Raw genomic sequence first — 27,043 nt, forward strand, 5'->3', positions numbered from 1 at the left:
GAAAGAATAAATGGACTAATATGGGAGCAGCAGAAACAGGACAGCGTGTGGTGAACGGTCAACAGCACTTGCCCACCACAGTTCCTGTATCCCATGATGGCCCAGCTGATGGATGGAAAGACCCACCTAGTGAAGCAGCAATGACGACGACGCTTGAAAGAGGATGGGCGACTTCTGGGTTCTCTGTAGCTGCTGCATCATTTGTCCAGTTTAGCATGATCTATGCCATGGGTGAGACAGGGCAGAAGTAAATTTGCCACATCACACTTGCCGGGACCACTCTACCCATTTCAGGGATTGCAAATTGGCTACGTTCAGCTCCCACTTGTTGGGAAGTATGAATACGTGCTTGTTGTTGTTGATGTCTTTGCAGGTTGGAGGCCGACCCTGTTACCAAGGCAAACAAGTAGGTAACCGCAAAGAAGCTCATGAACGAGGTTAACTGTGAATATGGGGTACCAGAAGTGATTCAGAGTCAGACAGAGGTATAAACTTTGCAGGTGAATGTAACATGTCATGTCTGCTCTGGGTGTATCCCAGGCCTTTTACATACTCTACCACCTTTAGAGTAGTGGAAAGGTGGAGAGACGTAGTGGCACGCTAAAAAGTAAGATACTTAAAAATGACGCCACTTTGGAAAGACTGTCATCCAATAGCCTTATACAGTGTTAGATATGAATCCAGGGGGGATTATACATTATCTCCCTACGAGATTGTTTGGGCTAGCCCCAAGGCTAGGTCGTTACTATCCTCAGTAGTTACAATTACAATCTGATGTGTTGACTGAGTATGTGATTTCCGTTGTTAAACCACTAACCAAACCCTATGCACAGGTGTTCTCTTCCAGACTCAGAGGCAGACACTGGGACACATATCTTGCAGCCTGGGGATTGGGTGTGCGTCAAGAAGTTCCTCAGGAAGCACCCTCTTGAGCCCCGATTTGATGGCCCCTACCAGGTGCTTCTGACTACTGCCACAGCTGTGAAACTAGCCGAAAGACTTACATGGATCCATGCTTCATACTGTAAGAAAGCTTCAGATCCGGGAGACCAGTCTTAGTTGTGCCAAAGACGTTACTCTGGTTAGGGCTAGTGAGAGAGGAGGGTGGCAACTGGAATCCTTAGTCGGAAGAATATGGGGGTATGGTTACCTTCTAGTATAACTCGTCCAATGCTCAAGTAGCCGCATATTCCTTCGACTATTGTACTGTGGTCCCGTGTCTAGGCGCAAGATCCCACCGCAGGCCAGATTTAGCCCAGTCCAGCTGGTTATATGACTTACATACCCGGGGAATACAATATGTTTGCGCCACTGATAATGTCTGGGGAGAAGACTGCCGTTATTGGGGATTAGTGGGATGGAACGCAGGAACAGACTAGTCCTATAAACCGCGAAGTGCCTTAAAATAGGAAAGACAAGAGCGGGAAATCCCTAATTAGTCGTATAACCCTCCTTGAGAATAATAAGGACAGCAGGTATTGGAAGGCTGAACTTAGTATGTTGCTTGGTTTTAATGCGGTTTTTTACACTAACCATGGGAGATCCAAGCCCGGGGGACGGGGAGACTTATAGTCTGGGGACATACTGGTACGGGAGGACAGATCCCTTAGGGAAGTTTAATATAAGGGGTATGGTAGATGCAGCCGAATGGAAGCCTTCACTTAGTCCCGTGCCCATAATTAACCCCCTCCGCTGTAAGATAAAGACCTTGACGAACATGATGATCATAGCCGACCCTACCTTTGAGGACACCTTGACAGTAGCGACTGGCTACTCTGACCAGAATCTCTGGTTGGAGTTGATGAGGTACAATGCTAACAGGAGCAACAAGTCTAACTGTTGCGTGTGCGGTAGTGCCCGACTACACTCGGGGATGGTCCCCCTAAATCTCCCTGTAGATGCTGAAGAGTGGTTTATTAGTCTCTTCACGAAAATTTCCGCTAATTACACTGCTTGTGAGAAGTGGAAGAAGGAATACTCTATAACTACTTAAGTGTTTTGCACCGGAGAGAGTATTACTGACTACCCTGGAAACTACACCTGCCGGGCAAATAGGCAGGGTGGAGGGAGATTTTGGGGAACTCACTAACGGGTATTGCTCCTCCTACGGTACGATAGGAGGGGAATGGACACAGAATCAGGTCCAGTCCTTAGGAGACGTTTACTGGCTTTGTGGAGACATGAGGTAGAGGACCCGCCTGGAAGGTAATTGGACAGGGGAGTGTGCCTTAGTAAAGCCCTTATGCTCCTCCACATCCTGTCACACAGCATTGAGGATAATGAGGTTACCCCCAATAGTTAATTTATCTCGATCCAACTCAGTCTGTGTTTTGTGGTTATCCTGTCATGTTGGTCTACCCTTGTTTTCCGCATAGGTACGGCGGTTCCTTCCAGTCTTGTCACTAGGTAGTGTAGGGTCAGGGTGAGGCGACCTGGACGTGTTCACCATTAGGACTATCTCCAGGAGGGACATTGGTGTGGGTGAAGATTAGGGAGTCCCAGGCCGTGCGTACCTGTGCACGCTACTAGTATTGTAACATTATACTAGAGCGAGAAGTGAGACCCCTGGTGGTAGTTTTGATCTACACGTGTACATTGACATCATAGGATAGCCAAGGGGGGTACCTGACGAGTTTTAAAAATTAGAGACCAAGTTAAAACTAGATTCGAGTCCATTTTCCTGATCATTATGGTAAATAAACGTTGACTGGATTAATTATGTTTATTATAATTAGCAGTGGTTTATAAATTATACTAGAGACGCCTTATAGGGACTAGTCGACCAATAGGACCTACCTCGACTATGACTTTTCAAAATAGAATGGCCTTAGATATGATTTTAGCTAAAAAGGGGAGTGTCTGTAAGATGATAGGGGAGACTTGTTGTACCTACATCCCAGACGACACGTGACCCGCGGGTAAAGACGCAGTTGCCATTAAGAAGCTGACCGCACTAACTAAAAAGAGCTAACTTTTGGGACCAGCACTCGCCATGGATGAGCGGGTGGTAAAGGATCCTGGCACAGACGGGCGTCGCTGTTGTATGTGAACTGATGGTTATCTTTTCTGTTCTAGTCTGCTGTGTTATCCCCTGTGTCAGAGAGACCTGTGAAACTGATGCTGGAAAAGCCGCTCCCACAATGAGTTCGCTGGATGCATCCCCAGAAGGAGTGGACAAGTCCTACACCCCCTTGAAGACCCTAAAACGAACCTTCAACGCGCTCCGATTATAGGCTCACGCGCAGAGAACTGTGGAAATTAGATGGAGAGTTAGAGGATAGACATTTTAAGGGGGGATTGTGATAGACATGATGATTAGTCAGTATAAAATGTCTATTGATTTGTATAAACCAAATGTATTATGCTATTGTAATGACTTTTTAACTTAGTGGAGGTTAATGGCCACACAATCTCATCATGGTATTTGCTAGACAATGGCATGGTGAAAGATGTGTGGTGTAATGTTAGCTGAGTACATAAAGTTGCACAAGCAGCCTCTAAGAGTTAAAGGTCATAGTGTTATATGTATACTCGTCCAATACTGAGTATTTTCCTAGCCCTCTTCCACCCCCCCCCCACACTGAAGTTACTTAAACAATGAGTTGCCACGTACACAGAGATTGCTTAAGGTTGCCTGCATGCTAAGAAGACAAAGTCCAAGCTACATCGGGCTTGAGGAAGGGTGGGCAGAGAGGCGGGAGATTCTATATGATCCGACAAATGAGAATCTTATATGTTACTGATGTAATCTGTCGCACGCCCATTAGAGGGCAGGTGTTATGTGTTATAATAAAAAGGCTGAGGCTCTACACATTGTAGAGACTCTCCCAGTTTAGACCGGCATTTGTGTCTGATCTGGTCGATCATGTGTGCACACTATACGATTTGGAAGCTACATAATACCCTGAAGCCTGCACAGGGGCAGTATTATAGTAGTTATATTCTTGTACATAGGGGGCAGTATTATAGTAGTTATATTCTTGTACATAGGGGGGCAGTATTATAGTAGTTATAGTCTTGTACATAGGGGGCAGTATTATAGTAATTATAGTCTTGTACATAGGGGGCAATATTATAGTAGTTATATTCTTGTACATAGGGGGCAGTATTATAGTAGTTATATTCTTGTACATAGGGGCAGTATTATAGTAGTTATATTCTTGTACATAGGAGGCAGTATTATAGTAGTTATATTCTTGTACATAGGGGCAGTATTATAGTAGTTATATTCTTGTACATAGGGGCAGTATTATAGTAGTTATATTCTTGTACATAGGGGGCAGTATTATAGTAGTTACATTCTTGTACATAGGGGGCAATATTATAGTAGTTATATTCTTGTACATAGGAGGCAGTATTATAGTAGTTATATTCTTGTACATAGGGGGCAGTATTATAGCAGTTATATTCTTGTACATAGGCGGCAGTATTATAGCAGTTATATTCTTGTACATAGGGGGCAGTATTATAGTAGTTATATTCTTGTACATAGGGGGCAGTATTATAGTAGTTATATTCTTGTACATAGGGGGCAGTATTATAGTAGTTATATTCTTGTACATAGGGGCAGTATTATAGTAGTGATATTCTTGTACATAGGGGGCAGTATTATAGTAGTTATATTCTTGTACATAGGGGGCAGTATTATAGTAGTTATATTCTTGTACATAGGGGCAGTATTATAGTAGTGATATTCTTGTACATAGGGGGCAGTATTATAGTAGTTATATTCTTGTACATAGGGGGCAGTATTATAGTAGTTATATTCTTGTACATAGGAGGCAGTATTATAGTAGTTATATTCTTGTACATAGGAGGCAGTATTATAGTAGTTATATTCTTGTACATAGGAGGCAGTATTATAGTAGTTATATTCTTGTACATAGGGGCAGTATTATAGTAGTTATATTCTTGTACATAGGAGGCAGTATTATAGTAGTTATATTCTTGTACATAGGGGCAGTATTATAGCAGTTATATTCTTGTACATAGGGGGCAGTATTATAGCAGTTATATTCTTGTACATAGGGGGCAGTATTATAGTAGTTATATTCTTGTACATAGAGGGCAGTATTATAGTAGTTATATTCTTGTACATAGGGGGCAGTATTATAGTAGTTATATTCTTGTACATAGGGGGCACTATTATAGTAGGTATATTCTTGCACATGGGGGGCAGTATTATAGTAGTTATATTCTTGTACATGGGAGCAGTATTATAGTAGTTATATTCTTGTACATAGGGGCAGTATTATAGTAGGTATATTCTTGTACATAGGGGGCAGTATTATAGCAGTTATATTCTTGTACATAGGGGGCAGTATTATAGCAGTTATATTCTTGCACATAGGGGCAGTATTATAGCAGTTATATTCTTGTACATTGGAGCAGTATTATAGTAGTTATATTCTTGTACATAGGGGGCAGTATTATAGTAGTTATATTCTTGTACATAGGGGGGCAGTATTATAGTAGTTATATTCTTGTACATAGAGGACAGTATTATAGTAGTTATATTCTTGTACATAGGAGGCAGTATTATAGTAGTTATATTCTTGTACATAGAGGACAGTATTATAGTAGTTATATTGTACATAGGAGGCAGTATTATAGTAGTTATATTCTTGTACATAGAGGACAGTATTATAGTAGTTATATTCTTGTACATAGGAGCAGTATTATAGTAGTTATATTCTTGTACATAGGAGCAGTATTATAGTAGTTATATTCTTGTACATAGGGGCAGTATTATAGTAGTTATATTCTTGTACATAGGAGGCAGTATTATAGTAGTTATATTCTTGTACATAGGGGCAGTATTATAGCAGTTATATTCTTGTACATAGGGGCAGTATTATAGTAGTTATATTCTTGTAGAGAGGGGGCAGTATTATAGTAGTTATACTCTTGTACATGGGGGGCAGTATTATAGTAGTTATATTCTAGTACATAGGGGCAGTATTATAGTAGTTACATTCTTGTACATAGGAGCAGTATTATAGTAGTTATATTCTTGTACATAGGGGGCAGTATTATAGTAGTTATATACTAGTACATAGGGGGCAGTATTATAGTAGTTATATTCTTGTACATAGGAGGCAGTATTATAGTAGTTATACTCTTGTACATAGGCAGTATTATAGTAGTTATATTCTTGTACATAGGGGGCAGTGTTATAGTAGTTATATTCTTGTACATAGGCAGTATTATAGTAGTTATATTCTTGTACATAGAGGGCAGTATTATAGTAGTTATATTCTTGTACATAGGGGCAGTATTATAGTAGTTATATTCTTGTATATAGGGGGCAGTATTATAGCAGTTATATTCTTGTACATAGGCAGTATTATAGTAGTTATATTCTTGTACATAGAGGGCAGTATTATAGTAGTTATATTCTTGTACATAGGGGCAGTATTATAGTAGTTATATTCTTGTATATAGGGGGCAGTATTATAGTAGTTATATTCTTGTACATAGGGGCAGTATTATAGTAGTTATATTCTTGTACATAGGGGGCAGTATTATAGTAGTTATATTCTTGTACATAGGAGGCAGTATTATAGTAGTTATATTCTTGTACATAGGGGCAGTATTATAGTAGTTACATTCTTGTACATAGGGGGCAGTAATAGGCATCTTTCACTTGGACATATGTATGTTTGTGTATGCACAACACAAGTTGTTTACGCTATGATCATGTTTTTTTGACTATTTTAGCATGTAATACAGTACTCTGTGTGTATATTATGTTTATTTGAGTTTGGCTGATATCCTCCTGCAGTTTATATAGCCATTTAGATTAATGACTTTGTTATGCTTTTTTTCACAGAATTACGCATTACACATAGACATCTATGGGAACCCTCCGTGAGCGAAAGCGCGCAAAAATAGATGAGGTCCCATTTATCTGGGGCGCACATGAAACGTGTGCGCAAAAAAAAGCAATGAGAACGAATCCTCGGGAATTACTGGCTTGTGTTCAGTATACAGATGTGTGAAGCGGCCGTTATAGCATTCGGCACATGTGATCACCCAACACCTGAAGGTCAGACGCTTGTAGTTCTGTGCAGCTCAGCGCCGTCTGTCACTCATACGCCTTCGTCCGTATTTCTGGTCTCAGTCAGCGCTCTGTCTGTTATCCTCAGTTGAGCTGGGGTGCGGGGGGGGGGGGGTTATTCCGGATTTCTAGATCAGACCATAGTGGCTCCTCTATATTTAGGACATGTCTTATGGATGGGGGATCGGCGTGCGGACGGATGGCTGTACTTTATATTCATGTATTTGGACCCCTTGACGTTGCTGATGAGGCGTCTTCGTCTGGAGTATAATCGGAGGGTCTGCTCGCTGGAGCGCGGGGATTTTAATGACGACTTTAACTTCAGTATCAGTAAATATAATACGGAGAATATTCAGCAAATGAAGCGGAAGCATCGCCGGATCGGAGGAGACAAGCTTATTACCCACATGAAGGGGAAGGCACACAATCACCCAAACTTTGGAGGAGACGCAAGCGAGCGGCGGCCAGAAGAGGGTATACCATGGAGACAAAGAACAACTAATGACTGCAAGCCCCGTGTGACTGTGCAACCAGCGATGGCCGAGCCGCCCGCATCCCCAGAGCGGGAGTGTTATTTACCCTCAGATTAAGAGACACAAACATCACAGATTATCGACTGCACACTGGATAAATAGCATCAGATCCAGGCAAATGGCAGCCAGAGCAGAATCAGCAGGGGGAGGGTCAACGCAGAAGTGTGCGGCTCAGAAGAATTAGGAAAGGCACCAGTGACATCATCATTATATACTGTAATACCCAGGATATACCAACATGCTCCATATCACTATAAACACGAGATCCCCAGGTTATACCAGCATGCTCCATATCACTATATACAGGGGATCCCCAGGATATACAACATGCTCCATATCACTATATACAGGAGATCCCCAGGTTATACCAGCATGCTCCATATCACTATATACAGGAGATCCCCAGGTTATACCAGCATGCTCCATATCACTATATACAGGGGATGTATAACTTATACCAGCTGTACATGTATAATTATATACAGGAGATCCCCAGGTTATACCAGCATGCTCCATATCACTATATACAGGAGATCCCCAGGTTATACCAGCATGCTCCATATCACTATATACAGGATGTATAACTTATACCAGCTGTACATGTATAATTATATACAGGAGATCCCCAGGTTATACCAGCATGCTCCATATCACTATATACAGGATGTATAACTTATACCAGCTGTACATATATAATTATATACAGGAGATACCCAGGTTATACCAGCATGCTCCATATCACTATATACAGGAGATGTATAACTTATACCAGCTGTACATATATCATTATATACAGGAGACACCCAGGTTATACCAGCATGCTCCATATCACTATATACAGGATGTATAACTTATACCAGCTGTACATATATAATTATATACAGGAGATCCCCAGGTTATACCAGCATGCTCCATATCACTATATACAGGATGTATAACTTATACCAGCTGTACATATATAATTATATACAGGGGATACCCAGGTTATACCAGCATGCTCCATATCACTATATACAGGATGTATAACTTATACCAGCTGTACATATATAATTATATACAGTATATACCCAGGTTATACCAGCATGCTCCATATCACTGTATACAGGAGATGTATAACTTATACCAGCTGTACATATATAATTATATACAGGAGATCCCCAGGTTATACCAGCATGCTCCATATCACTATATACAGGAGGTGTCTAGCTTATACCAGCTGTACATATATAATTATATACAGGAGACACCCAGGCTATACCAGCATGCTCCATATCACTATATACAGGAGATGTATAACTTATACCAGCTGTACATATATAATTATATACAGGAGATCCCCAGGTTATACCAGCATGCTCCATATCACTATATACAGGATGTATAACTTATACTAGCTGTACATATATAATTATATACAGGAGATCCCTAGGTTATACCAGCATGCTCCATATCACTATATACAGGAGATGTATAACTTATATCAGCTGTTCATATATAATTATATACAGGAGATACCCAGGTTATATCAGCATGCTCCATATCACTATATACAGGATGTATAACTTATACTAGCTGTACATATATAATTATATACAGGAGATCCCTAGGTTATACCAGCATGCTCCATATCACTATATACAGGATGTATAACTTATACCAGCTGTACATATATAATTATATACAGGAGATACCCAGGTTATATCAGCATGCTCCATATCACTATATACATGAGAGGTATAACTTATACCAGCTGTACATATATAATTATATACAGGAGATACCCAGGTTATACCAGCATGCTCCATATCACTGTATACAGGGGATGTATAACTTATACCAGCTGTACATATATAATTATATACAGGAGATCCCCATGTTATACCAGCATGCTCCATATTACTATATACAGGATGTATAACTTATACTAGCTGTACATATATAATTATATACAGGAGATCCCCAGGTTATACCAGCATGCTCCATATCACTATATACAGGGAGATGTATGACTTATACCAGCTGTACATATATAATTATATACAGGAGATACCAAGGTTATACCAGCATGCTCCATATCACTATATACAGGGGAATGTATAACTTATACCAGCTGTACATATATAATTATATACAGGAGATACCCAGGTTATACCAGCATGCTCCATATCACTATATACAGGATGTATAACTTATACCAGCTATATATAATTATATACAGGAGATACCCAGGTTATACCAGCATGCTCCATATCACTATATACAGGGGATGTATAACTTATACCAGCTGTACATATATAATTATATACAGGAGATACCCAGGTTATACCAGCATGCTCCATATCCCTATATACAGGATGTATAACTTATACCAGCTGTACATATATAATTATATACAGGAGATCCCTAGGTTATACCAGCATGCTCCATATCACTATATACAGGATGTATAACTTATACCAGCTGTACATATATAATTATATAAAGGAGAAACCCAGGTTATACCAGCATGCTCCATATCACTATATACAGTAGATGTATTACTTATACCAGCTGCACATATATAATTATATACAGGAGATACCCAGGTTATACCAGCATGCTCCATATCACTATATACAGGATGTGAAACTTATACCAGCTGTACATATATAATTATATACAGGAGATCCCTAGGTTATACACGCATGCTCCATATCAATATATACAGGAGATTTTTAACTTATACTAGCTGTATATATATAATTATATAAGGAGATACCCAGGTTATACCGGCATGCTCCATATCACTGTATACAGGAGATGTATAACTTATACCAGCTGTACATATATACTTATATATAGGAGATAGCCAGGTTATACCAGCATGCTCCATATCACTATATACAGGAGATACCCAGGTTATACCAGCATGCTCCATATCACTGTATACAGGAGATGTATATCTTATACCAGCTGTACATATATAATTACATATAGGAGATACCCAGGTTATACCAGCATGCTTCATATCACTATATACAGGGAGATGTATAACTTATACCAGCTGTACATATATAATCATATACAGGAGATACCCAGGTTATACCAGCATGCTCCATATCCCTATATACAGGACGTAAAACTTATACCAACTGTACATATATAATTATATACAGGAGATACCCAGGTTATACCAGCACACTCCATATCACTATATACAGGAGATGTATAACTTATACCAGCTGTACATATATAATCATATACAGGAGATACCCAAGTTATACCAGCATGCTCCATATCCCTATATAAAGGATGTATGACTTATACCAGCTGTACATATATAATTATATACAGGAGATCCCCATGTTATACCAGCATGTTCCATATTATTATATACAGGATGTATAACTTATACTAGCTGTACATATATAATTATATACAGGAGATCCCCAGGTTATACCAGCATGCTCCATATCACTATATACAGCAGATGCATAATGAATACCAGCTGTACATATATAATTATATACAGGAGATACCCAGGTTATTCCAGCATGCTCCATATTACTATATACATGATGTATAAACTTATACCAGCCGTACATATATAATTATATACAGGAGATACCCAGGTTATACCAGCAGGCTCCATATCACTATATACAGGAGATGTATTACCTATACCAGCTGCACATATATAATTATATACAGGAGATACCCAGGTTATACCAGCATGCTCCATATCCCTATATACAGGATGTATAACTGATACCAGCTGTACATATATAATTATATACAGGAGATAACCAGGTTATACCAGCATGCTCCATATCCCTATATACAGGATGTATAACTTATACCAGCTGTACATATATAATTATATACAGGAGAAACCCAGGTTATACCAGCATGCTCCATATCACTATATACAGGAGATGCATAATGTATACCAGCTGTACATATTTAATTATATACAGGAGATACCCAGGTTATACCAGCATGCTCCATATCACTATATACAGGATGTATAACTTATATCAGCTGTACATATATAATTATATACAGGAGATACCAAGGTTATACCAGCATGGTCTATATCACTATATACAGGATGTATAACTTATACCAGCTGTACATATATAATTATATACAGGAGATACCAAGGTTATACCAGCATGGTCTATATTACTATATACAGGATGTATAACTGATACCAGCTGTACATATATAATTATATACAGGAGATACCCAGGTTATACCAGCATGCTCCATATCACTATATACAGGAGATGTATTACTTATACCAGCTGCACATATATAATTATATACAGGATATACCCAGGTTATACCAGCATGCTCCATATCACTATATACAGGATGTATAACTTATACTAGCTGTACATATATAATTATATACAGGAAATCCCTAGGTTATACCAGCATGCTCCATATCACTATACACAGGAGATGTATAACTTATACCAGCTGTACATATATAATTATATACAGGAGATACCCAGGTTATACCAGCATGCTCCATGTCAATATATACAGGAGATTTTTAACTTATACCAGCTGTACATATATAATTATATACAGGAGATACCCAGGTTATACCAGCATGCTCTATATCACTGTATACAGGAGATGTATAACTTATACCAGCTGTACATATATACTTATATATAGGAGATACCCAGGTTATACCAGCATGCTCCATATCACTATATACAGGAGATACCCAGGTTATACCAGCTGTACATATATAATTACATATAGGAGATACCCAGGTTATACCAGCATGCTCCATATCACTATATACAGGAGAGATATAATTTATACCAGTTGTACATATATAATTATATACAGGAGATACCCAGGTTATACCAGCATGGGATATATTACTATATACAGGATGTATAACTTATACCAGCTGTACATATATAATTATATACAGGAGATACCCAGGTTATACCAGCATGCTCCATATCACTATATACAGGATGTATAACTTATACCAGCTGTACATATATAATTATATACAGGAGATCCCCAGGTTATACCAGCATGCTCCATATCACTATATACAGGATGTATAACTTATACCAGCTGTACATATATAATTATATACAGTATATACCCAGGTTATACCAGCATGCTCCATATCACTATATACAGGAGATGTATAACTTATACCAGCTGTACATATATAATTATATACAGGAAGTACCCAGGTTATACCAGCATGGTACATATCACTATATACAGGAGATGCCCAGATTATACCAGCATGCTCCATATTACTATATACAGGAGATCCCCAGGTTATACCAGCATGCTCCATATCACTATATACAGGATGTATAACTTATACCAGCTGTACATATATAATTATATACAGGAAATACCCAGGTTATACCAGCATGGTACATATCACTATATACAGGAGATCCCCAGGTTATACCAGCATGCTCCATATTACTATATACAGGGAGATGTATAACTTATACCAGCTGTACATATATAATTATATACAGGAGATACCCAGGTTATACCATCATGCTCCATGTCATTATATATAGGCAGGTTTAGGACTGAGCTCTCAGGTACTAGCAGGGTATACGCTGTATACGCTCAGGTATTATGCTATGTATACCGTTTGGCTCGCACTCACCTGGAGGCCGCTTCATTTCAGGTTAGTGTACGGTACACGAGGCCGGAGCCCTGGACGGTGAGGCGTATAATGAGGGGCAGCAGCTGCGCTGATATCACCTGAGCTGTACCTGACCGCTCTTTCATAAAATATTTACCTGCATCCATGTGTAACCAGAGAGCGGCTGTTACTGGAGTCACTGGGGCTTCTCCTGAGGCTGCAGAGCCCCTCACCCTCCGGGCACGGACGTTCTTCCCTTTTGCATTAGTGACCAGTCTTAGGCTGCCCGTCCCCGGGTGATTGTTCCCTGTGTTACCTGCAGCGATCATCCGGCCGTGGGTAACGCAGTGAGGGCTTTCTATAGAGCGGAGAATCATAGCGACTCTCTGCTCGTGGGATCTAAATCGTGGCATGCCGTAATTTGCTGCGATTCTCTGTGGTGGATAGGCTCACCGCAGAGAACTGACAGCGGGCACCCCTCCTCCCCCGCGGGCACCCCTCCTCGCAATGGCCGTGGACAGGGGGCCTTAGCTTTCTCTGCTTCTCCACAGCTGACCACCACCATTACACTGCCTGCAGGGGGCAGCCTCCCAGCCCTGCACAGACCAGTCCCTGTTAAGTTGCATATTCCGCACGGGATACATCCGCACCAGCATCGCCGTGTCCACCGTGGACTTACATGGGAGGTCTTGCAGGTTTGCGCACAGAATCTGCAGCAGAAACATTCAGATCCACAAAGAAGGAGCCGATTTCTGTTTGCAGAATTCCCTGTTCTGTTCAGCAAACGCATCATTTTGAGCACATCTGTGTGAACATCCCCGAAGCTGCGGTCCTGGAGAAACAAAGATGGCGGCACCGCGTCTCTGACTACCTGGTGCGCACTATACAATAGTTTGCATCATTAGTCTAAGGGCTGCTTTACACCGGCGTACTTCTCTGTGCAAAGAAGTCTATGGGGTGTACACAACTACGCAGGCAATACGCAACGGGGGGCACAAAACACTGCGCCAATCCATTGGGAAAAGAACTAATTAAGGTAAACAGTCATTTACATGGGGGTGTGGTAGGGTTTCACACACAAAAACCACGCCCTGCAAGCGCATAGTGTACAGTAAAATATGCCAATACACATGCAAAGAAAACACCTTCATAGTGCAAATGTGTTCAGCCCTATTTCCACACAGCGATTATCGCTCAAAAGCCATCGCTTAAGTGATAATCTTGTGTGTAAACGCTTTCATCTTTCACTCTTTGGATGAATGAGGATTTTTAGGTGAGCATAAAATCCATCATTCAGCTGGAGAGCTGATAGAAGAGACTGCATGCTGTGTTCTTCACGAGCACGCTGATTACATTGTATTCAGCTTGTAGCCCCATAGGAGAACAAAGAAACTGTAAGTTAAGAAAAGACCACCTGCTGTTCTCTGCATACAGCTTCAGAGGATCATTTACATGCAGATGAAGATAATAAGATGCTAATAGGCATTAGTGCCTATTAGCAGCTTATGCAAAATGATTGCTCAAATTGGCATTCTCCCTATCTTTTGAACAAATTTTGAGTGATCATCTTTGCATGAGTCATGTGCTTGTGTGAACAAAACCCTAAGACACTACATACTGCTCCTACTAGAAGAGGGACGATGCAGAGAGGAGGACAGGGACATGGAGGATGAGGGACGCTGCAGAGAGGAGGACAGGGACATGTAGGAAGAGGGACGCTGCAGAGAGGAGGACAGGGACATGTAGGAAGAGGGACGCTGCAGATAGGAGGACAGGGACATGTAGGAAGAGGGACGCTGCAGAGAGAAGGACTGAGATATGTAGGAAGAGAGACGCTGCAGAGAGGAGGACAGGGACATGTAGGAAGAGGAACGCTGCAGAGATGAGGACAGGGACATGTAGGAAGAGGGACGCTGCAGAGAGGAGAACAGAGACATGTAGGAAGAGGGACAATGCAGAGAGGAGGACAGGGACATGTAGGAAGAGGGATGCTGCAGAGAGGAGGACAAAGACATGTAGGAAGAGGGACAATGCAGAGAGGAGGACAGGGACATGTAGGAAGAGGGATGCTGCAGAGAGGAGGACAGGGACATGTAGGAAGAGGGACAATGCAGAGAGGAGGACAGGGACATGTAGGAAGAGGGACGCTGCAGAGAGAAGGACTGAGATATGTAGGAAGAGAGACGCTGCAGAGAGGAGGACTGAGACATGTAGGAAGAGGGACAATGCAGAGAGGAGGACAGGGACATGTAGGAAGAGGGACGCTGCAGAGAGGAAGACAGGGACATGTAGGAAGAGGGAAGCTGCAGAGAGGAGGACAGGGACATATAAGAAGAGGGACGCTGCAGAGAGGACTGGGACATGTAGGAAGAGCGACGCTGCAGAGAGGAGGACAGGGACATGTAGGAAGAGGGACAATGCAGAGAGGAGGACAGGGACCTGTAGGAAGAGGGACACTGCAGAGAGGAGGACAGGGACATGTAGGAAGAGGGACGCTGCAGAGAGGACTGGGACATGTAGGAAGAGGGACGCTGCAGATAGGAGGACAGGGACATGTAGGAAGAGGAACGCTGCAGAGATGAGGACAGGGACATGTAGGAAGAGGGACGCTGCAGAGAGGAGAACAGAGACATGTAGGAAGAGGGACAATGCAGAGAGGAGGACAGGGACATGTAGGAAGAGGGATGCTGCAGAGAGGAGGACAAAGACATGTAGGAAGAGGGACAATGCAGAGAGGAGGACAGGGACATGTAGGAAGTGGGACGCTGCAGAGAGGAGGACAGGGACATGCAGGAAGAGGGACGCTGCAGAGAGGAGGACAGGGACATGTAGGAAGAGGGGTACTGTAGAGAGGAGGACAGGGACATGTAGGAAGAGGGACAATGCAGAGAGGAGGACAGGGACAAGTAGGAAGAGGGAAGCTGCAGAGAGGAGGACAGGGACATGCAGGAAGAGGGACGCTGCAGAGAGGAGGACAGGGACATGTAGGAAGAGGGACAATGCAGAGTGGAGGACAGGGACATGTAGGAAGAGGGACGCTGCAGAGAGGAGGACAGGGACATGTAAGAAGAGGGACGCTGCAGAGAGGAGGACAGGGACATGTAGGGAGAGAGACGCTGCAGAGAGGAGGACTGAGACATGTAGGAAGAGGGACAATGCAGAGAGGAGGACAGGGACAAGTAGGAAGAGGGAAGCTGCAGAGAGGAGGACAGGGACATGTCGGAAGAGGGACGCTGCAGAGGGGAGGACTGAGACATGTAAGAAGAGGGATGCTGCAGAGAGGACTGGGACATGTAGGAAGAGGGACGCTGCAGAGAAGACTGGGACCTGTAGGAAGAGGGACACTGCAGAGAGGAGGACAGGGACATGTAGGAAGAGGGACGCTGCAGAGAGGAGGACAGGGACATGTAGGAAGAGGGACGCTGCAGAGAGGAGGACAGGGACATGTAAGAAGAGGGACGCTGCAGAGAGGAGGACAGGGACATGTAGGAAGAGGGACGCTGCAGATAGGAGGACAGAGACATGTAGGAAGAGGGACAATGCAGAGAGGAGGACAAAGACATGTAGGAAGAGGGACAATGCAGAGAGGAGGACAGGGACATGTAGGAAGTGGGACGCTGCAGAGAGGAGGACAGGGACATGTAGGAAGAGGGACGCTGCAGAGAGGAGAACAGAGACATGTAGGAAGAGGGACGCTGCAGAGAGGAGGACAGGGTCATGTAGGAAGAGGGACGCTGCAGTGAGGAGGACTGAGACATGTAGGAAGAGGGACAATGCAGAGAGGAGGACAGGGACATGTAGGAAGAGGGACGCTGCAGATAGGAGGACAGGGACATGTAGGAAGAGGGACGCTGCAGAGAGTAAGACAGGGACATGTAGGAAGAGGGATGCTGCAGAGAGGAGGACAGGGACATGTAGGAAGAGGGACGCTGCAGAGAGGAGGACTGGGACATGTAGGAAGAGGGGCGCTGCAGAGAGGAGGACTGAGACATGTAGGAAGAGAGATGCTGCAGAGAGGAGGACAGAGACATGTAGGAAGAGGGACGCTGCAGAGAGGAGGACTGAGACATGTAGGAAGAGGGACGCTGCAGAGAGGAGGACAGGAACATGTAGGAAGAGGGACGCTGCAGAGAGGAGGACAGGGTCATGTAGGAAGAGGGACGCTGCAGTGAGGAGGACTGAGACAGGGTAAATGGGGCCCCGAGAATCCCTTCCACTGGGGGCCACATGTACTCCGGCTGCTGTCACCTCCATTTTGTGTGTGGAGGACAATACATTGTATCATTCTGTGCTGCAACAATGTATCCATGTTCTGCAACCCCTCCCCCGCCCCGTCGTCTCCCCTCATTCCTCCTCCATTTGGGGGATTTTACTCACTGACAACGTCTGGAACTCTCATAGAAAACTGCGTCGTGACATGACAAGTACAGCGAGGAACACGTATGACGAGTCGCATCCTTGTAAGGAGGATAAGCGTTACCAGGTGTCGCCGCACAATAATAATGTCGCTATCTACGTAATGATGGAAGGTTCTAGAATACAGGGTCAGATTTACTTGGACCGCAGTCTTTTACCCACCAGTTCAACAAATATATAAAGTGCGACAAATATATAAAGGGGCGCGAGCCTCTCCAGGGGATCCGTGCACCAAATCTGAAATACGGTGGTTACGAGCTGGATCTGATCGGCCGCGATGGCCACGCCCCCTAACGCGAAGCGACACTTCATTTTAGAGAAAGTGCTGGAGATGGTGGAAGAGCAAAAAAAATTGCTTATCGCAGCGCCAAAATATGTGACCTTTATATGCAATAACCAATAAATGTGTCGCAGAGAGCGGCCCGCCAGGTGGTGGCGCAATGCCCTCTTCATGCCGCGCTTTCTGTATTCCTGTTGCATCATGGTAGGAGCAGGTCCCTCCGATGACAGAACCGCGACGCTAGCCCTGCAGATCCGTGACACCGGTCATCCCCTCCGTCACCATCTACGCTTACTGTCAGTGAATGGATGTTTACATCCTGACCCTAGGAGCCGCTCCTGCACACAGCGGGGGGTCGTTACAATGGGTCAGTGCAGGTAGGCTGACTGATACATTGTAACAACCAACAATATTGACAGCGAAGACAAACTGCATAGACGGTCTCCTTCCCCGGTGATTCCGCTTAAAGATCCGCTCACTGCGACAACAACCAGTTACAAAAACACGGAAGCCGATGTGCAGTTGTCGCGCCTGGTGATTCCAAGTAGTCGCCGCATCTGATGAATATCCCAGAGTACCTTACCATAGCTGCTGCAGAACCTCCTCCACCATCAAGCTGACTATAGAACCCTGGGCCTCTCGTGTCACGGTCGCCCCTGACGCTACTATGTGCGCCGCCGTTACCGAGCGGCTCAGGTGGAGACATTGTGGTCTGGAAGAGACTGGAAACAAAGTGGAAGTTGCCAATAACTCACGTGAGCTGCAGCGGCGGCGGCAGAGCGAGGAGCTTCTGGGCTGCAGGCTCATGGGGACGGCTCCTCCGGCGGCCGCTGCCAGGGAGGCCGGGCCCACAGCCTCCTGGACTCCTATTTTCGTTCTCTGCTGTTTTCGCAGATTTGCGGTGAGGCGCCGGCGCTTTCTCTCCTCGATCAGGACTGTAATTAGAGACTAAAGGAAATGTGAGCAGAGAAAATAACAGAGAGAATGTCTGCGGGACGAGACGGCTTCTGGAAATGATAACCTGCGGGCGGACTACAAGCCCCAGCACTGTCTGCAGTCATTCACGTACGAGGGGGCTGCGGTGCCGAAAACCTCTGCCACATCTAACATAACTGCACTAAGGGGTTAACCTTGTAGACATGAGCGCTTCTAATGGACAACAGACATGCACTAAAGGGTTAATGCAGATCATCACAGGCACCGTGCAAAAATGAGTAAGCAGGCGTGGCCACTACGGGGTGGGCGGGGCCTCCTCAAATAACATTCCTGCAGTTGGTAATAAATTTGGCGCGAAACCCTCCAACAATCTTGTTTCCGAAGGCTGAGGCATGAAGCCGCAGTCTGGACTCCTGCTGGTACTGCGGTGTATCAGCGCAGGCGATCCTCCGGGAACACGTTAGCACAACTCTCCCTCCTGCTTTGGTGGTTTGTTACAATGTAGCAGTCTGGCATCCAGGATGTTTATATCACAGAGGACTGGATACATTGTAACAAACCGGCAGCTGTGAGAAGCAATGAGCTGAAATACCAACAGAAGCCTCACTGACTCCAGCTCAGATTTCGCCACGAATTCACGTATTATTCATTGTTAATCCGCGCCGCAGTCTAAACGCTGATTTTTCGCCATGTAGACAATAAGGAGAAGCGGTGAGGCGTCGCTTTTTGACGTGAATGTCGCAACGTTTCCATATAGAATCTGCGAGCGTCCCGTTGTTCCGTATGGGTTACATCGCGGGCTGCGGAGAGACAATCATCGCCAACTACACAGGTGGACCGCCTGCATGAGTACGCAGCCACGCACAGTACCACTGCGCCACCATTCCCGTACGCAGGGTCACCGCTGGGGGATTTCACACAATATTCCACAAGACGCTACAGAAACTCTGCGCCGCAGTCCGACCGTCTCTGTGCGGATTCTGTGAAGAGATGAAAAGGATTTACTTTCCGCCAGCAGTTCGGTGTCCGCATCTGCTGTGAGGCATGTGGAATACTCCGCTCCGTGTGACAGCGCCCTCCCAAGGGTGTCGACTAGCTGCTCACTGAGGTCCCACTGACAACACCGACGGTCACAGGCACCCTCACTGTAGGGACGACAGACATTCTGGCTGATGGCGGACGCTCTGCTGAGACTTGTAGTTAGCTGCCCCTTCTCCCTTGTGTTACACGGGCGCTGCGCCACTTCTGGACGTCCGCTGCACTCTCTCAGGCAGTGACCTTCCTCATTAATGGACCTCTCATGCGGTGAACATTGTGGCTTCCTGCAAATTCCCAGAGGTTCCTGAGATGTAAGGAAACGTCTACGGCTCTCATAGACTCAGTGCAGAGCATCCGAGAAATGTCCCCCTCCGCTCCATATACAGGGAAGATTCCCACTCCGCGACCTGGGGAGTGGAGGCTTCTGGGAATGATGTAGAACTTCATTTATTGCCTGGCATGAACACTACGTCTCCACAATGCAGTAGAGTTAGGGGCCCTCCATCATAGGTCTGTCTCCTGCCGCTGTCCTGGCAGGGTCACCTCTGCAGCACTGAATGGGTTAATGCATCATGTTGTGCGTCATGTCACTGTGTCTTATATACGTGTTTGCAAGGAGTGTTGGTTTTTCTAGTTCGGTCTTTGGATGCGAGTCAGCGCAAGCAGTTCTGTCAGCGACCCCCGCAGACAGATGAGGAGAGAATGGAGGAAGCTGAGCGATTCCCTTCTGCTCGTCCGGGACCGTCTACCCAGGATGTGCCGATGCTAACAGTAAGGACTGAGGGAGAGAGAAGGACCGCTGCTGGAGAGAGAAAGGCTCCAGAGGAGAGAGTGTTGACTGGTAGAGAGCGGCCGGGAGCGGGATCACACAGATAACTGGGACTGTGCATCGTCCGGAACACCCCGACAATCCTCCCTGTCACACCAGCTTCTAGAAGAGTAACGTGTGCCGAACGGCTCTTGTAAGGTGGATGTTACAGTATACAGACATGACCCACCGCTACTGGTCTGTCCAGAACAATTCCCTGTATGGGGACTACTTTATTCTACTGTCAAGATTCACAGCAGAGGACGGAACGGTGGAAGAAGATTACAGGTAACCCGTGACCTCCCCCAGCAGTAACTTGGACGAGTGCCGAGCTCCCCCCAGGGGTGAGATGGTAGAGCCCTGTGGCAAGGCCTTTATCTACCCCGCTGTCTTCTCAGCTGTGGGCCTGCTCCTCAGATGCTGCACCAGCAGAGGAGGAGCCTAGGAGAACTCTGATTTCAGCTCTGGAGACAGATAGTGGAACTCATGCCCCATTGATCTGGTGATGTATATGAGGCCAGCAGTGTGGAGCCCCCCAGGCAGAGTCAGTGGCACCGCGTCCCCCACAACCCTCTTTTTCTAGGCAGAATCATTTTTACATGACTGTTGCTGGGAATGAAATCCGAAGCCTTCATTACGTGAGTCAGCGGCTGCGGCGCTCGTCTCCCTGCAGGGTTTGGGGTTTTGACGGATTTCTGTAATGTGCTGAATACAACCGGTCGTACATACTGGTGCCAGCTGCCAGCGCCCGCCACTACCCTGCCAGTCTTGTGTGGGATCAGATGTCACTAGCATTCTATTCACAAACCACTGCTGCACTGCAAGAAGAGGAGGCCGCGTTCCGGCACCCCAGAAGACGTGGCAAGATGTCCCCTGCCACAGCGAGAGCCAGCTCCTCCATAAGTGCCAGCCACAGTGCCCCCATAAGAGCGCCAGCTTCTCTATAAGACTACCAGCCACAGCGCACAAGAAGTGTTCTCGCTATAGTCGTACCATCAGCAGTGCCCAGTACCTTGCCACAAATCAGCCACACTTCACTAATAAAAGTCACAGGTCGAGTGCCCGCCTGTGCCCACCTCTCTATCATCATGGCACCGGCCTACAGTATGTGGTTATCAGCAGGAACAACACTGCATCCTTGGGGCTCAGTGGTTAAGATCCCAGCTGTGCTGCAGTCTGCATGCCCCCTCTGATGTGCTGTGCAGTTGGCACACGGGGAGTCACATGGTGGCACCTGCGGCAGTAACAATGCCACGTGGTTCTCACGAAGACACACAAGACTGTAGTGCAGCACAGTAACAGCTGGTCTCTGACTGGCGCTCAAACGCAGTTTCTTTCTGCCGGTCTTTTCCCGACGCGCCCAGAAACTGCAACCACGCCAGTCACCAATGCAACGGACCTCGCCAGTCAGCGCAGGCTACTTCCACCAGCATCCGAGCTCCACGGGAAGATGGCGACTCGCTACGGCCACCCCAGCAGTCCCGCACTCCTGACAGCAGAGACATCCACGGATCTACCACCTTGGCGTCCCTCCAGCTCAGCTCTCCAACAGCATGGCGGTGGCGGTTATCCCTCCCACGTAACTCGGAGAACCACGGTCCTCTACTCACGGGGGGCTCCAGACCGCACTTGTCCGAAGTCCCATCTGCGAGCCGCTGCGCCAATCCTATCCGAGAGGCCGACACCGGCTGCCAGCACATCAATAGTGGAATTAAAGGAGCAGTACGCAAAAAAGGAGAGCAGAATCACACAGCAGCGCACGTCCCTCCCGCCCGGTGTCTGCACAGCGCCCGTCCTCGCCGCACCCCTCCAGCGTCCACGTGGCGAAGAGATGAAGTATTTTTAGCTCTCATATTGGCGGGTTTTGATGTGGTGAACATAAAAGGGAACACATGAGAAGGTTCATCCTGCGAGGAAATGAGGCCGAGGGAGCAGCATGTGCTGTGCAGCCGCGTCTACTGCTCTCTGGTATCAGCCACTACAGGACGGGGGGGGGGTACAGACTAGTGTATGCATGTGCCCCCCATCAGCCGGCAAACAGGTCACATGACACGGTAACCACGTGCTGCTGAGAGCGGCTCCCGCGAGGGCCGGCAGGGCGAACGTGTGAAGCATTCACAGCAAGCGCGTCCGTCACACGTTCCACGCAGCGGCATAGGACATGCGGTTCTTTCCGTCTGTACGCGAAGTCAATGGGCTTTTGGGACCGCCTACTATGTAACACGCGGGGCCCATCCGCCCATGGCCCAAGCGGGGATCGTCCTCTGGTGGCGGGGGGCTGCTGGTACCGACGTCTGTTGCTGGACGAGTGTCTGCGGACCCCCCTGAGGCGATGCGCCCGCCGGGAAGGTTGCGTTCGGCTCCAGTGACGTTTTAACATGTTTATTTGTCGCCTGTTTTGCGTTGGCGGATCCGGACGGACGGCGGGCCGCTGGGAAGTTTTACTTCATTTGTCACTGCTGAAAGCATTCGTAAAAAGAAGTCGCACGGCGCAAGACCAGGTGAATACGGGCGGCGAGGTAAAAGGGAACACTCAGCACTGTGCGGCGCCGCCTGCTGGTAAAAAGTCATGGGAGCCGAACGCCAGCTGGCGCTCCGCAGATGTTCGCCCCGCCCACCACAAGAAGAGGTCTGCTTCCTTCGGGTACCTCTGATCTAATATGGGGGTGCGCCAATTCATTGTTGGCCTCAGGCTGCTGCAGCCCGCAGTGTCCCCCTCCGTGGCGCCATACCATTCCCAACGCCGCGCTGTTGTACGCAGGAGAGTCCGGAGTTTGTCAGCGGTCCTGGTGCCGACCCAGTCTGGGGGTCTTATTGGGGGGGCCGATCCAAGTCACAAGGGCAAGTAAGCCAAGCAGGCAGCGCAGGTTCTTTCAAGGACCTTTCATGATGTCATGTGACCAGTCAGGTGTGGGAGGAGTTAAGCCCCTTTACACTGTTGGGTGCGGCCGTCCCAGCAACGATCGCTCCGCTGCAGATCTCTTCCGGGCGCCCAGAGATGAACGACTGCCTGTTTGTACCCAACCATTATTTTACGGTCCGCATGAAAGATGCGATTCGCACAGTAATCGTCCCGTATAGAAGGGGCTTTAGACTCCGCCTCTATCATCGCGATATGAAGATTTCCTCGTCAGCAAGAGGGGGGGGCAGCTATTGGCCAATGGAGATGAGAACTGCGTGACTTCAGGGGGTTGGTGGGCTGCAGTGATGATGTCCTTGAAGATCACCGTGTGAGATTCTTCTATTGGAAGTCTCTAGAAGGAGATATTAACCTTCTGTCCAGCTGTTGTTTAGCTATAACGGCCCCGGGCTCCTCTTTGGCCACATTCTGCGCCCCCCCCCCCCCCCCCCCCCCCGGGCTCCTACTTGGCCACATTCTGCGCCCCCTGCATCTCCCCTCCATCTCAGGCCGCCACCCTCCATGAGATCCCGGGATCGCGGAGCACGTCGCCTGTGGTCATGTGACAAGGACAGATCCGCTGCTACTGTGGAGGTGTTCATTTTGCTGCTTGTTCTGCTTGCGCACCGTCGCCGTGAGCCCCCCAGACGTCTCTGCTTATTTTCCTTGCAGCTGAAAAGTGGCGAAGACCACCATAGCGACGCTTCCCGCACATTGTCGGGGTCCGGGGTTCAAAGACTTATGAATATCAGCACATTTGAAGCCCTGGTGGTGCTCGGCGGGGTGTTGGGATAGTCCTCATTGCGGGATGATTTATACGGAGTCCTCGGCGCTCTTCCCCAGGAGAGCAGATAATGGACTCGAATAAACACTGAGGTCAGAATACATCTTGTACTTAATAATCCTAAAAGGGTCTGAGGACGTACTTATCGCCCGCCGCCATCCAACCAGACGAGGTCTATCCATCTGCAGCGCCTCGTCTACCTGGACTACCACACCCATCCTGCAGGTCTATAGATAGAGCCCTCGTGCAGACAAGCCTGTCACCCCTTCCCAAAAAGAGCAGGACCTTACTATGAGGGACGAGTCTCCTTGGTGGTAACATCACTGATAGGACAGTCACAGCCCCGCCCCTGCTGATGACATCACTGATATAATGTAGTCATAGCCCTGCCCCCTGGTGATGACATCACTGCTATGAGAGTTAGTCACAGCCCCGCCCCTGCTGATGACATCACTGATATAATGAAGTAGTCATAGCCCTGCCCCCTGGTGATGACATCACTGCTATGAGAGTTAGTCACAGCCCCGTCCCTGATGATGATATCACTGATATGAGTTAGTCACAGCCCCGCCCCCTGCTGGTGACATCACTGATATAATGAGGTAGTCACAGCCCCACACCCTGGTGATGACATCACTGATATGAAAGTTAGTCACAGCCCTGTCCATGATGATGATATCACTGATATAATGAGGTAGTCACAGCCCTGCCCCCAGTGATGACATCACTGATATGAGAGTTAGTCACAGCCCTGCCCCCGATGATGACATCACTGATATGAGAGTTAGTCACAGCTCCACCCCCCAGTGATCATATCACTGATATAATGAAGTAATTACAGCCCGGCTCCCAGTGGTGATACTCCTGATATAATGTGAGTTAGTCACAACCCTGCCCCCGATGATGATATCACTGATATAATGAGGTAGTCACAGCCCCGCCCCCAGTGATGGCATCACAGCCCCGCCCTCACGGTTTACATTGGGTTATGTGGAACTAATAACTGTGATCTGACTGCTGGGATGTGTCGCTCTTCATGTTTCCGGGATGCCTCTGTGGAGATAATGAGGACATGCTGGTATATATATATATACACTGTCAGCGCTCGGGGACTCATCCATCAGCTGCGGCGCTGCGTACGGCGGGGATGTGATCCTTACTGGTGCAGTCTGACACCTGGATTGTCTCCCATCAGTGTGAGCGTTCTAGAAAGACGTCAGCGGTAATAATGCCGCCGCAGAGAGCTGTCACCGCGGTCTCCGCAGGTCTGTCGCTGCACGTCTTGTGGGTTCCCAGCAGGCTTCGCAGGGCGCTTGTGGTGAAGCTCTATGAGCCTCGGCCATGGAATGCTATGAAAATCAGTGCCAAATTTTCTGCGCCAATTCCTGGGACAGACGCATTTGTCCCACTGACTGCGGCTGAATCTGCGCCAGAACCCCGGGGGGGGGGGGGGGGGGCACGCTGCACTGCTGTAAACTCCCGTTTTTCAGGCTCGATTTGTGTCAAAATGCACGTCCAAAATGGCGGCCTGTATTGTGAAGCGCCGCTGATTGCAGAACATGAAAAACGTGTCGGCACCTCCTTCTTTTCTTCCGCAATGTGTATTTTAAATACACGACGGGATAAAACGCGCCGTCAGCACAGGGACGCGGTTCCCCACTACTAATCAATGGGATGTGTATTTTGGCGCAGAACCCGCCGTATGGCGGACTCTGAGGCTCAGCCGCAGGCGGTCAGATTCACCCGCACAACAAGGCCTGACCACTCAGTAATCAGGTTTCCATTCTCAAGATCTCCGCTGTTTGTCAGGGAATAGATGCATTTCTTGTCCTGCTCACTGCTGAGGCTTTGGTACAGTTGTATCTAGATAATCCTGGAATGATACATTGTAACAAACCCTCAGGGCAGGAGAGATGCTTCAGCTTTATCTCATAGGTCCCTGTCACTTCCTGCGGCCACTATAGACTCCTCTGGTTCTGGCTGGGAGATGGTGTCCCACAGATGAGCCGCCATGTTGCCCCTGTGAGAGCAGTTAGAGCGCCCCCCAGTGGTTTGGGAAGTTTCTCCATGGCCTGTGGGTCCACAAATGAATGAAGGCTGGGGACGATGACCCCCTTAGGTTCGCAGATTAACTTCATTCTCCATGAAGCACTCTCTAGTGCAGCTCCATGACTACTCCTCCTGGTTCTGACTCCTCCCTTCTGCTGTCAGCCCTACAGCACCCCAGGCAGCACTCCCGCTCAGCTACACTGCCATATACATTTATGGTATTTATGGTATGAGCTTGGCTCTGGTGCTGTATTCATGGTATGAGCTTGGCTCTGGTGCTGTATTTATGATATAAGCTTGGCTCTGGTGCAGTATTTATGGTATGAGCTTGGCTCTGGTGCTGTATTCATGGTATGAGCTTGGCTCTGGTGCTGTATTTATGATATAAGCTTGGCTCTGGTGCTGTATTCATGGTATGAGCTTGGCTCTGGTGCAGTATTTATGGTATGAGCTTGGCTCTGGTGCTGTATTTATGGTATGAGCTTGACTCGTGTGCAGTATTTATGATATAAGCTTGGCTCTGGTGCAGTATTTATGGTATGAGCTTGGCTCTGGTGCTGTATTCATGGTATGAGCTTGGCTCTGGTGCAGTATTTATGGTATGAGCT

The 27,043-nt window shown here is 46.6% G+C and overlaps 1 protein-coding gene across 3 annotated transcripts in view; it reads right to left on the reverse strand.

Annotated features, from left to right (window-relative positions):
• Nucleotides 1-19,029, reverse strand: part of INSC (INSC spindle orientation adaptor protein) — a 203,979-nt gene extending 184,950 nt beyond the window's left edge. For 2 of the 3 annotated variants that reach the window (XM_066583699.1, XM_066583703.1), the window contains exon 1: nucleotides 18,677-19,029. The gene's annotated coding sequence lies outside the window, so the exon portion shown is untranslated. Of the gene's footprint in view, nucleotides 1-18,504; nucleotides 18,643-18,676 lie in introns of those variants that run through there. The other variant, XM_066583700.1, reaches the window with a different exon arrangement.
• Nucleotides 19,030-27,043: the final 8,014 nt, after the last annotated feature.

Source organism: Eleutherodactylus coqui, chromosome 11, assembly GCF_035609145.1.
Source record: "Eleutherodactylus coqui strain aEleCoq1 chromosome 11, aEleCoq1.hap1, whole genome shotgun sequence".
Classification (NCBI taxonomy): domain Eukaryota; kingdom Metazoa; phylum Chordata; class Amphibia; order Anura; family Eleutherodactylidae; genus Eleutherodactylus; species Eleutherodactylus coqui.